General features: G+C 40.6%; 1 protein-coding gene across 1 annotated transcript in view; it reads left to right on the plus strand.

Moving 5' to 3' along the window:
* LOC311086380 (NACHT, LRR and PYD domains-containing protein 12-like) overlaps positions 1-14,457 on the plus strand; it is a 78,278-nt gene that overhangs the window by 39,427 nt on the left and 24,394 nt on the right. The window lies entirely within an intron of this gene.

The following is a 14,457-nucleotide window of genomic DNA, read 5'->3' on the forward strand; positions in this document are numbered from 1 at the left end:
AAGTGGGGTTCCCTTTCTGTTGTTCACATTCGACGTAGTCGACGTTCGACTGAATGGGATCACGCCAGGGAGCCAGTCATCTTCGAGTACTATTGAAAACGAGGGTGTTCCCTTGCTGCTGCTCCCGCTGGGCATTCGCAGCAGCCTCCAAGCCCGGCCTCAGCATGGAGCCGGCCGCAGTAAGGATGCCCAGCCAGCTGAAATGAAGCCGGCTTCTATAAGCCCGTACTTCATTGTACCCTAGAGAGGTGGGTCACGACCATCTTGGCCCCTGTGTTAATTGAGACGGGCCCTTTTTCTAAAGCCTTCATTCATTTTGTTATACAGAGATGCATTTCCAAATGCAAACCCTTCAAGTGCTCATAGCCAGTTGGGTGCTCAGGTCAACTGGGAAAGAGTAAACTCGTCCACGGGCTGAGGATCTCTTTTCTAGTTTGGAGAGGGATTTGGTCAACCGCATCTCTGAAAAAGAGTGTGTGGATGGTTAGTGCTGTATAGAAGTGAGAAAGGGTCCCACTGAAACTCTTCAGAGGCTCCTGGGGCATATGGTAGACGCAGCCGCTCGGCTTCCTCCATATGAAGACCGCTTCAGCACTGACCTCACGGCCGAGTCCCGAGGTGGCCGTGGCAAAGCGGCACGCTCCGTGTGAAACCCTCAGTCCGTAACAGACCTTTTGTTTCTTCGGGGCAACGTTCCCTAGATTGAGTGTCCATCAATACTGGCTGAGGGGCCACATACAAAGGGCATGCAGTAACGGAGGTCTGGTGCGGCCCTCCGACTGCATTGGCATCCATTGCCTCAAGTTGCTTGCAGTTCATCTCGCTTTGAGACACCGCTACTCAGCGAAATTTGTACTGGTCTGAAAAGACAACATTGTGACCGTTGCGCTACGCTTCCCTCGCATGTCACAACTCGCCCGCCACCTCCTCCTCGGAGTCAGAAGCTTCTGAGGTTGCTTCATTACACTTATTACTTCCGGCCTGCTCAATCGTGCCGCTGACGAGCCCCACGACAGCCTTTGGCCCAGGGAGAGTGGAGTCTCCGTCCCCAGGCGCTCCAGCTTTTTGGGACACCCTCTGGGCCGCACAGTTACATCTGTTGCCCCTCCGGACTCATCCCTCCGTCAGTTGTTTTTTCTCCGCTCTGAGTGGACATCCCTCGACACAGAAAAAATTCTGGCCACAGTTGGCCACAACTGGCCCTGGGGCCCCCGCAGAAATGCGTTCCCCAGTTATTTTTCTTGCACACAACTGTGCTAAAGTCAGGGAAGAGATGGACCATGTCTTGCTAGTTGCCCCTTATTTGCCCAACCGGACCTCTCCTCTCGACAGCCATCCTGACTTCAATACAAAGGGCATTAGGGCAGAGGAAGCTCTGAGTACATTCTCAGGGGTGGGGCATGATGTCACCCGCATTTAGACCTTGGAGAGTTCCAGGTCTGGTTTTGAAAAGAACGGGACACGGAGGTTCTGGTTACTAGCGCAATAATTTTTATGCCATAGAGACCATCACTTCTGTGAGAACACCCACTCAAATGAGGCATGCTCCCCCTTAGAAGTGTAACCTATTTGTTGAATTGAGTCTTCTTTCCGTGAGGAGATCTCAAAGGTGTTTGATCTCTTCAGTGCTTCTTTCCTGCTAATGGGTTGGAGTGAGGGCTGTCTCCTCCACCTCAAAATGTTGTTGCCTCTGTATTGACGAACATCATGATGCAATAGATACAAATCCGTGGGAAGCACGACTTGATCGTCAGTTTCCTGATCGCAGGTTCCTGAGGGGAGCAAGGAAACTGAATCCTCTTATTTGCCGAACCCTGTTGAGTTCCTCCATACCCTTCGGCAACGGACGTGGCGGAACGTCCGAGGCCAGGCCTATCACTTGTATGCACTGGTGGAACCTGTGTTTGGCTGGGTCCATATGTTGTGATCCCTATGGCGATCCCATATGTGTATTCTTCCACGGATTCTTCCCTGTGTCTTCCCTCGGTTGAGTCCCCCCCCGTCAAAGGGTGGGTGGGTTAGGGTTAGGGTTAGGGTTACCTCCCTTCGGGCAGGATGTGGCTTCCGCAGCGTCCCTTCCTTCCATTGATAGGGTATGCTTTCCCAGTGGTCCTGTGGAACAGCAGTGACTTCCCTGCAGGTTTCCCACGGGTCCTCAAAATCCTTGACATTTTTTGAATCTAAAAAAAAAAACATTCAAGGCCTTGGAAAGTTTTTGAAAATGAACATCCATCGATACAGGTCCTTGAAAGTGTTTGAATTTATCAAGTTTTCTCAAAAAAACAACAACATATTATTCTATCTGGTTTGCTAATGTTTTATTTCGCCAACACTTTGTGGCCTATGCATACTAACTTGAGGGCCGTACACACCATTGAGGTCCCCGAGGTCCGGACCGCAGTAATTTTTTTGAGTGTATATAATTATAGTTGTGAAATAATTGCCTAATATTAACTCAAATCCCAACGCGACGCTTCATGCTTCAGTTAACGATCATACAGTGTGAGATAAGATGCAAGTAGCTGAACTAAACAGCTGTTTTTCGATAGAAGTTTTAAGTGACCAACAGAAATAATCAATTTGATCAAAGACAGTGGAAACTATAAGCTCAATTTAACAGCACAAGCACCCTGTTAAATATATTGCCATTATTAATGTATAAATATATTTGTATAACGTTGCCTCGAATGTGTTCGAATATTTTCCCAGTATCAGCACTGGGACCTTTCACTGTTTGTATCACTGCGCTTGTCTGTGTTTGTGCAACTTGCATCATTAAGCCAGAAGGTGGCGACAAGTGACTGTCTTTATGAGTGAGCAATTGAACCATTGATTAAATCAACAGATTAGTCCAAAAACATTTATTCATTTAGGAAAGAAAAAGTAGCTGAAACTAATCTTTGATGCTCATACTAATTGCTCATATGCCTCTGGACACAGAAGGATTGCATTGGTGTTTGTTTGAAATGTAACATCTATGCAAAATAATCCTTGAATCTTTTCTTATTTAAGTCCATTCCCATTTGGAATATTTGATTGTGTATTGTCAACAATAAGCATAAACATTCTGCATTTCCATTTTGTTGTGTGGATCATTCATTGCGACATTTAACCCCCTGAGGTCGGCTATCGCGCCGCTCGTTTTTTTCCTTATCAGTGCAAAAAAAAAAATCTAAATACTAATATTAATTTTTATCTTATATGCTTGTGTTATACATCAATCGATCCTGTTTAGTGTGTATTTTTTTGTGTATACTCATAATAAAAACAAAGTGTTGTGCTTTTCACCAAATAAAGAAAAATAAACATGATGCGAGTTCTGCCTACTCTCCGTCAGTGAAGTCAATTCTGTTACGACCCTTGGCTCAAGGGAAGCAACAAAAACAAGGGACACACGAAAACCAAATTATAGGCTCAAAAATAATATTTATTTAATTACAAAATAAGGCAACACTAAATAATAAAATGAAAATCAATTAAAGAAAATAACAGTGTTTCTGTATTCATCAGTAAAGTCAGTGTGTAAAGCAAAATGCAGGGTTGAAATGTAATGTAGTGTTGAAGTAAAAATGTAAATGCAAATGCAAATGAAAAGGTAACCAAATACAACGCAACCCAAATCCAACAACCCAAAGAAGACTCTCTCCGGTGAATTGGTGATCTCTTAAGCCGCGTCTAAGGCACAAACACAGGTGCTTCCAGTTGACTGTCAATTGAGGTAATTAGTGGGCTCAGGTACCAACAGCAATTCTCAGAATCAACAGCAGAGGTCGTCACACCCCTCCCCATAAGACAGGGACTCCCACAAAGATCCCTGTAACAAAACAGAATTCAGTCATAGGGTACACTCAAGTTCAGAACCAAAGACAGCTCCCGAAAACACTAAAAAGGAATAACGTCAAATCCAGTAGATTAAACTGCATCTGGGGCACGTGACAGCGCATCAGCTACCACATTTTCCGATCCTCGAATATGTCGAATATCTAGACAGAAGGATTGCAGGAACAAGGACCACCGAACCAACCTCTGATTCGGACACTGCAAAGAATTCAAAAAAGTTAATGGATTATGATCCGTGTAGATCACAATAGGTGCACTCGAGCTGAGGTAAACCGCAAAATGCTGTATTGCCCAAATAAGGGCTAATGCTTCCTTCTGAACAACAGAATAATTACATTGGTATGTGTTAAACTTCCGCGAAAAGAAACTGACTGGATGGTATACTCCAGGGATAGGCAACTCCGGTCCTGGAGGGCCACTGTCCTGCAGAGTTTAGCTCCAACCCTAATTAAACACACCTGAACAAGGCAATCAGTGTTTTCGGGATTACTAGATAGATACAGGCAGGTGAGTTTTTATGAGGGCTGAAGCTAAACTCTGCAGGATAGTGGCCCTCCAGGACCGGAGTTGCCTATCCCTGGTATACTCCGTCCCCATCAGACTGCTGCAGGACAGCTCCAGCTCCCACATTACTGGCATCGACGTGCAACGTGAAAGGTTTGTCAAAGCACGGAGCCATAAGCACGGGCGCTGAACACAGCAAAGATTTCACATTCTCAAAAGCCAATTCACAAGTGTTAGACCAGATAAACTTTGTCTTTCCCTTTAACAAGTCTGTAAACGGTGCCACCACAGTAGAGAAATTTCGACAAAAAGATTGATAGTATCCGACCAACCCTAAAAACCTCATAAGCTCTTTCTTTGTTGTTGGGGAAGGAAAGTTCTGAATGGCCTGCACTTTAGCCTGCATCGGACGCACTTCGCCGTTCCCCACCACCTTCCCGAGATATGTCACTGTCGCCTTCGCAAACTCGCATTTGGCCAAGTTCACTGTAAGTCGAGCATCAGCCAAACGTCTCAACACCGAACGCAAACGTTTTAAATGAGACTCCCAACTGTCACTAAAAACTACCAAGTCGCCCAAATAGACGGCAAAAACTCATGACCTGGTAAGAATGTAACCCTGACGGAGTGACAAAAGATGAAATTTCTTGTGCTCTCTTGGTTAAAGGCACTTGCCAATAGCCCTTCAGCAAGTCAAACTTGCTGACGAACTTGGCTGAACCAACCTGGTCCACACAGTCTTCGACGCGGGGCAGAGGAAAACAGTCTGGTTTTGTTAAAGCATTAACTTTGCGAAAATCCATACAAAATCTCACAGTACCATCTGACTTTCCAACTAAAATACATGGGGAAGCCCAATCAGAAAATGAAGGTACTGCAATATTGTGGTCCTGCATATACTTAATTTCCCTCTCCATCAATTCCCGTTTCTCAGGTGCAACACGATAAAAATGCTGCTTAATAGGCTTTGCGTCCCCCACATCGATATCATGTTCAACCCAATCAGTACGCGATGGTGCGTCACCGAATAATTCAGGAAAACTACGTAATAAGTCACATAACTCCTGACATCTTACATGAGATAAATGACGGGGGGTAAACTCCAAGTTGTGCAATGACTCAGAATTATTCAAACGACCCCGGAAAACACAATCATCGGGCGAAATGGTCTCCTCTTCCTCACCCACCAAACTCACATTACCCCCACCGATGGAAACGGCCGAAAGTGCTGGATACAAAGATGTTTAATTTTCTTTTTCATAATAGGGTTTTAATAGATTTACATGGCACCGTTTAACTGACTTCTTCCGCGATGGCATTGAGACTTGATCGCCTGGTGCAAACACTCGACGTTCAACCGTACGATCATACAATCGTTTCATGTTTTTCTGATGTTTTCCGAAACTTAATTTTGCTAGTTCTCTAGCCTGGATGAGTCTGTTTTTAAACCCCAAAACATATGACACCAAGTTTTTAGGAGGCTCTACAGCTTTACCAACCTGCTGAAATACAGACAACAGTCCACGAACATTATGGCCAAAGACCAAGTCGTTAGGGCTGAAACCCATACTTTCCTGCACTACTTCACGTGCAGCTAGCATCATCCATGGTAAACCCTCTTCCCAATCTCTATCCAGCTGCACACAGTACGCACGGAGAAGTGACTTTAATGACTGATGGAATCTCTCCAATGCACCCTGACTTTGTGCATGAAATGCAGTAGATTGATTATGCTTAATGTGCAGCTGTTTTAACACTTGCTGGAAAAGATGCGAAGTAAGATTTGAACCTTGATCACTCTGGATGATTTTCGGAATTCCGAAAACAGATATAAACTGGGTTAGAGCTTTCACAACAGAACGAGATGTAATTGTACGTAGTGGATATGCCGCAGGAAAACGCGTGTTCAAACACATCACAGTAAACAAATAACTACTACCAGACTTCGAACGGGGAAGTGGCCCTACACAATCGACAACAAGATGCTCGAACGGTTCACCAGTAGCCTGAATTGGTTTCAATGGAGCAGGTTTCAACACCTGGTTCGGCTTACTGGTTAACTGGCAGGTTTTACATCTCTTAATATAAGCAGAGACATCTCGTTTTAAACGCGGCCAAAAAAAATATCGCAACAGGCGATCGTAAGTCTTACGCATCCCCTGGTGACCTAACTGATCATGCGCAACTTCGATCATCATTTGTCGAAACTTAGTAGGAACAACTACTTGAAAAACAGGATCCCCAACGAAATCTTTGTGAGGACTCCATTTTCTCAACAACACTCCATTGTGAACGAAATATCCACGGGCAACATTACACTCCTCTACTGGAAGAACAGCACTCTGGAAGAGTTCATCCAAAGAGGAGTCAGTTCGCTGTTCCTTTCCTAAATCCTCTGCAGAAACAGGAAAAGACAAGGCAGACAAGTCAGGCATAAACAACTTAGTACAGCCTTTATCAGATTGAATCTCTTTTTGATCACACACTTCATCCTCATTGGCACGTTTCATTGCACGAGTCACGACACATGATGAATCCTGGCACAAAACACTCAGTTCAGTCTCAATTTTATTATCAGTGGTCACTATGGGAAACAGTGAAGTATCAGCCCACACACGCTCACCTTTTAACGGGGATTTCCTCTTTCTCTCCAACCAGAGATACATGCCCTTCTGTAATAAAAGGTGAGTGAGAAGAGAAATCAACATCAACAAGTTTTTGATTTTCTACTATTTCACTCCCTACCGACAGGACTGGTGCCGCAAGAGCAGAAGGCTTAGCATGTGAACTTTGTGTATTACGTTTGGATTTATTTTTAAGAACAGGACACTCTGCTTTCCAATGTCCCTTCTCATGACAGTAATTGCAAATCTTGCTTGGGTCAAATTTTCCTGTGAAAACACGGTTATACGTAGACGGAGACTTTGCATACTGAACATCACGAGCATGCCAATCAACAAAAGTGGTTTTGTGCGTCAGTACAAAATCATCGGCCAACATAGCCGCTTCCTCTGGCGTTTTAACATTATGCTCACTGATATACATAGCTATACGGTTCGGAACTGAATTTTTAAATTGTTCCAACACCATCAAATGAATTAAATCCTCCAATGTTTTAATGTCTAATGCTTTACACCAATGATTAAAGTGTTTTCTCAGATCACGCACAAATTCTAAGTTTGTTTGCAACTCGTCTTTTTTCTGCAATCGAAAGTGCTGTCTGTATGCTTCGGGTACACATTCATATGCCTTTAATATGAGAGATTTAACTATATCATAATCTTTACAATCATCAACCGACAACGAAGTGAACGCTACTTGTGCTTTCCCAGTTAACACACACTGCAGCAGTGCAACACGATTCTCATCTGACCAGTTCCTTAATTCTGCCATGCGTTCAAATAGAGTAAAGAAAGTATCAGGATCTTCCTCATTGAATTTGGGAACAAGTTTTAGATTAGAAGTGATCGAAAAAAACACACTCTGCTCCTGACCAGAACTAGAAAGCTTACCTTCTTTCATCAGGTTGAGCTTGAGAAATTCCAAATCCAATTTTGCCTTTTCTAACTCCACTTTACCCTCTTCAGAACGCAGTTTTAACCTCTCGTGATCCATCTGTAAAAGTAGCAGCTCTTTTTGTTGTTCAAAAGACAAATTACTTTTTAATTCAGATGCAACTGGTACATATTCCTTCATCTCAGTGTCTAATAAACCTTTTTCAATTAACTAAATTTTCAAAGCTATTTTAACATTTTCTTTGAGCCTTTTATCTTTAATCACAATTTCATAACGTTCGGCAATACTTAATAATTGCTCTTTAGTACACCTGTCCAAAAATTCATGCGACGGTGAACTAACAAACTCATCAATATCAGCCATTCTAAAAATCACCAGAATAATTTAATCAGTACAGTGCAATCAAATAACGAGTTTTCCCCTCTACCTACTTTTCCAATACCTCTACCTAACTCAACCCTAGTCTTCATGCGATTACCGGTGGGGGGTATTTATGCACTGTAGCCCGCTGGGTGAAAAACGCAACTGGTCAAACCAGCGACGCCTTCAACACCACGGATGTGCTCCCGAGATAATTACTTCTACCCACTTTCACCGCAACACTACAGAAAAATAACAAATCCGACACATCTCAAAAGAAACATGCCGCTATACCTATCAGAGAAAACTCACGTTCAAAAAAACAATATTGCACATGTACTTACGAACTGGTGATTTTACACGGTGAACTAATTGACTTCGGTACAAACAAATTTTCGCATGTCCAAAAAAAATTCAATAAATCAATTATCAAACTATACGAAAACAAAACTTTAGCACAATCAAATAACCTAAGCAAGGACGAGCCCCCAATTTGTTACGACCCTTGGCTCAAGGGAAGCAACAAAAACAAGGGACACACGAAAACCAAATTATAGGCTCAAAAATAATATTTATTTAATTACAAAATAAGGCAACACTAAATAATAAAATGAAAATCAATTAAAGAAAATAACAGTGTTTCTGTATTCATCAGTAAAGTCAGTGTGTAAAGCAAAATGCAGGGTTGAAATGTAATGTAGTGTTGAAGTAAAAATGTAAATGCAAATGCAAATGAAAAGGTAACCAAATACAACGCAACCCAAATCCAACAACCCAAAGAAGACTCTCTCCGGTGAATTGGTGATCTCTTAAGCCGCGTCTAAGGCACAAACACAGGTGCTTCCAGTTGACTGTCAATTGAGGTAATTAGTGGGCTCAGGTAGCAACAGCAATTCTCAGAATCAACAGCAGAGTAGGGATGTTGCGGTGACGGATTTTTTCCACCGGTTAATCGACGTGTAAAAAAACCGGTAATCCCGGTGTCACCGGGGTTGCGTGTCAGGGATTTCGGGTGGCCGAAAATGCGGACGTGCACACGTCTCAATTTTACTTTCACTTTAATTAGCGGCAATTCAGTAGCATTTGTTTGAATTAATCATGGGTTAATTTATTTTATTCTTAATAAAAATACACAAAACAATAAGACACTCGCTTGTATTACACACATCTTTATTGCAAAATGAATAATAACTTAACACACCATGTAAAAACTAAACAAAAGCACTTATGAAACACCTTTAAAGTGCATTTATTAAAACGAACCACTGCACACATCGTGCAAGTATCAAACAAGAAATTATATTAAAAAAAATCACTATTCGTTAAATAAAGTGCCTGCCTTTTTCAGCAAAAAAAAAAAAAAAAACACCGCACAACCATCGAATATGAAACGAACAAACATCAAAAACTTCGTTAAATAAGGTAGCCTACCCGAATAATCACTGGACACTTAAGTGAAAAAAAAAAAAAAACTAATATAAAAATTAAACTCACGTTTGCATTTCTCTTTGAAACCAGATCTTCCGCCATCCTTTGCCAGTTAGCTCGCCTCACTCTCCTCAAATGATAAATGAAATCGGACACCTGCTGCTTAAAGGCCTGATCACATATCGCGTCTTTTGCGCGCGCAAGTTCGTTATTTCAAATGTAGGCGCGCTCATAATGGAAGCTCGTTTTTTCCAAGCGCGTCCGCGCCGCATCGAGATAAAAACATCTCAACTTTTCAGAATGCCGCAAGCGCACCGCAGGTCGCGTGACAAGAACCAAGCTTAGCAACGACAGATGCCTCCGGAGCGCAACCACCCGAGCGCTTTGGAAAAAGGAGAACGCGGCGCGCCTAGCGTTTTCTATGCGTTTTTAGGCGCGATATGTGAACGTTCCGCTTACGCTAAATTACGAAGGCACGTAGTCACTAACTGAATTAAGTGCTTTATTACTATAGGCTAAAACTTCAACACGATGGTGACGGTGCCGGTGGTCAAGTGCTATGACCGGTAGGTGGGTTAAACACCGTGTATCACCGGTAACACCGACTATCGCAACAAGCCTACAGCAGAGGTCGTCACAATTCTGAAACGCGTCCGAAAATGAACTAACTCAGCGAATACTCAGTCAAACAGGCATACAGACACACAGGCATGAAGCTTAAATTCTCTTCTTTTAAATGAAGTAACTTATAAAAAACAAATATTCACAGTTTATGTAATATGTATGTAAAGAGAGAGATGTCAGTCATTCTCATCTCAGCTAATTAAGTTTTAATGTGACTCCGCCCACTGAGACCGCGCTATACAAACGCAAATGTGAGGCGATCCATACAAACCTGTGAAACGCCCACATCAGCTGGATAAGGCCGGTGACACACTGGATGCGTGGCGTAAGCGTCTCAGCTGCGTGGCGTGTCCGTTTTTTTTTTGGCTCCCATGTTAACAGTTTAGAGTTTGCACACTGCCTGCGTGAGACGCGCGTCTCATGCATGGCACGAGCCGCGCGGAAAACGCGTGCATGCTAGAAATAGAACCGACGCCTATTTTTCACGCGACACGCAAGCGTCTTGGAAGCGTTTGCATGCAAAATTGAATAGGAAAATCTGTTTATATGTCATTTTGACACAAATACATATTAATAAATGTCATTTTGATGTTTAAAAGTGTCTAGGTTTTGACATAAATGCAAATATAAATGTAATTTTACAAAATATTATCGATTTTCAAATACTGCTGTATTGAATGAACAGCTTTTAGCAAACTCTATTGCTATACTGAGATGAGGAATATATACTGTATGTGTTTTGTCAAAAATAAAGTCATCAACTAATTAATGAATCCTTTACTTTGAAATACGTATGATAAAATGTATACTTTAGTTTTGAAAGACGTTGACTAGTTTTGAATAGATTATAAAGTTTTTACTGTATAATAGACTGCCACATCAAATAAGCTTTTGTTTGCCAATTTTGCTCATATGTTAAATATAGTATGTTTTGTCAAAAATAGTCATCAAATAATACGTTTTGTATACTTAAGTTTTTACAAAGAAAGATTACACTTGAATTGTTGTTGTAATTGTTCTTTTTCTTTAAATAATTTGTATTGTGTTTTATTAGTGACAAATTTGGGGAGAGGATAAATATTCCAAAACTGAAAATACAGTATGAGAATTAACTGCACAATTACTAGACATGTTTACCTAGGATATTATACAATTTGCAAGCGAAATTTGTGGAAAAATAAAAAAAATTGCGACGCTTCCAACTGTGAACCAATTTGGTAGTGTATATGTATATATATATATATATATATATATATATATATATATATATATATATATATATATATATATATATATATATATATATATATATGTGTGTGTGTGTGTGTGTGTGTGTGTGTGTGTATATATATATGAAGAGTTCAGATGCAAAAGCCTCTAAATGCCATCTGAAATTTTCTTCTAGAATGATCATTTTTATGAAGCTTGTATATTTAAGTTAGCTATAGGTGACACACCTGAATGAATGGCTCATTAAGTATGCAGGGGCATTGTCTCATCAGGTGTGAACTACTAAATATGCATGATGCTGTTGGAGCGTTTACGCCCCATCCGCATATTGGCTTTCCAAACTAAGTGTTTCACAAAACTTAAATCAATGTATCGTTTTATGTGAATGATTAGGCAGGATGATTTTCACATCATTTTGAATAAAAAACTCTAGGCGACGACATCCATTAGTTAAAAGTCTTATTGACACATATTTCAGAAACGTTCATTTTTAGTTTTTTCAATAACCATGCATAAACATTATTCTCTCAAAAATGAAACATATTATGGTAGACCTGTTTGTTCTAAATAGTGTAATTACACCTTTGCCATTAATATGTTTATAAGCAACTGAAAAAAGCACAAATGTAAGAGCATATCAGAACATCTCAAGGACCCCAAAAACACCTCAGACCCCAGAGGGTTAAACTGATTCTCATGTTTAAAAATATCTGATAAAATACTTCATGCTACTGCCCACTGACATGCTTTTAAAGCTACTGGTGTCCAATTTTTTTGTCCTTCAAAGCACCTTAAAATGCACATGTTGAGATCAGGAAAATCTAAATTTTCTCAGGGGGGGATGCCACCGAACCACCCTAGTAAGATCATTTTTGGGACATCAGTATTTATTAACCCCTGCGTACAGCCCTGACTAGCTTACTGATTTACTTTAGTTACACGCATTTACACATTGTGTTCAGTGTTTCCCGCGTGAGGTACTTTGTGTTGTACGTTGCCATGACATTCACACGCGCACAAAACTACTAGGATGGTACCTCAACATTTCACAAACACACCGTGACGCATTGCAAAAATAGGCTGAAACCGCTGAAACATGATGCCTGGAGAATGCAAGTTTCAAGATATTTGGCTCACCAAAAAAGATTACAAAGAATGGCTTGTAGTTTCCCACCCATCCCGTCGAATACGGAATTGTCCCGTATTTGAAGGTAAAATGATGCGTCCCGTATCAAATCAATATGGGACACGATTTGTCTTGTATTTTACATAGACCCACACATTCATTTGCGGGTGATTGCATGTTAGCGTCTTTGTTTCCATAACGACGGAGTCTAGAGAACATGCGCCGTAAAAATGTAAAAAAAAATTTTTAACTCATGTCGAGCTCACGTTTTCTCCAGATATAATATTCCATACATTTTCAGAGCTTGGTAGACGGGTAACTATTATATTTGTAGACGTTATTAGACAGAATAATTAATAGATTATAATTAATGTTATTTATTAATTTATCGTTTATAAATATTAATCATGATCCTATCTGTCATACACAATTTATGGCATTTACATTTTTATTTAAAATGAATAAATAAATATGTGAAAAATAATTACATAATACTGCAGTCATAATTTAAGTAGTAAATAAATAAAAAATGGAAAAAATTATCCCATCCCTGTAGAATTTACAAAAACATGATTACTGTCTCAGAATGACTGCTTAAGGCATGCCAACATATACTGAAGAGTTATGTAGAAATAAATACAATAATCAAATGTAAAATAATAATGTGTTGTGTTGCAAGTTCACATACTTGATCTCATGTTTTCTCATGGTTTATTGTTGAGCTGTAAATTTTCATGTTGAAATAATCAGTTCCATTTTTATTTTATTTAATATTTGATTTGATTATTATCTTTTTTTTTTTTTTAACAGGATCTACCGAATATTCTTCAGTTTTATGCAAAACAGAAATACAACAAAAAGAATATCAGATCTGTCATATGGCCAAAAATTAATGCACAAAAAATCTTTTTTGCGTAGTTGTTTGACATGAAAACTGTTACAATGTGTCTTACAAAGTAACACAATGTAACCTTGCTCTCACTTGAAATATATCCCCACATTAAGTCCTTGATTGTGAGGGAATTGGACCTGGAAAGTCCTTGAACGATTCTTGAATTTGAAGTTAACAAAGGTGTGGGAACCCTGTCCCTGTCCCTTGCCTAAGCCATGTCCCATCTCCGCCTCAGGTTGTGGGGGGCTCAGGAGGCTTTTGTCTAGGCACTGGAAGGTGGCAGCACTAGTGGCGTTTTCATGGGGATCCCATTCAGTCGAACGTCAACTACATCGAACATGAACAACTGAAAAGGATTGTGGTTTTGTATGCAACCCTCTTTCCCTGAAGGAGGGAACGGAGACGTAGTCCCTTTGCCACTATTGCTGGACCACAGCTGACTCCGAGTAACGCTTGGCTCCTCAGCGAAAAAGCAATTAGTGCGTGCATCCACATCCGTATTTATACCCGTGCCGCGGGGGCGGAGTGTGTGATGCAAATCACGCACGGCAATTCCATTGGCTCGTTTTCAATAGTACTCGAAGATTACTGGCTCCCTGGCGTGATCCCATTCAGTCGAACGTCGACTATGTCTCTATCCCCTCCTTAAGGGAACGAGGGTTGCACACGCAACCGAGACTTTTCTTCAAAAGACATCTTTTAATGTTCTTCTTCCCATTATTAAATTGTTTTTCTTTTTAATTATATATATATATATTTTTTTTACATTTTTCACTAAGGTAAGAGACATCTTAATATTAGCAATAAACGGTGCATTCGGGCCAGACTAGGGGGGAGAGGTGCTGTAATAATGTAAAATATGTGAAAAATGTATTATAAAAATGAATTATGAAAGCATATTCTAGTACACCCCAAAAACAAAATCAAGACTTTGTAA

Source organism: Abramis brama, assembly GCF_963993115.1.
Source record: "Abramis brama genome assembly, chromosome: 1".
NCBI classification, from domain to species: Eukaryota; Metazoa; Chordata; class Actinopteri; order Cypriniformes; family Leuciscidae; genus Abramis; species Abramis brama.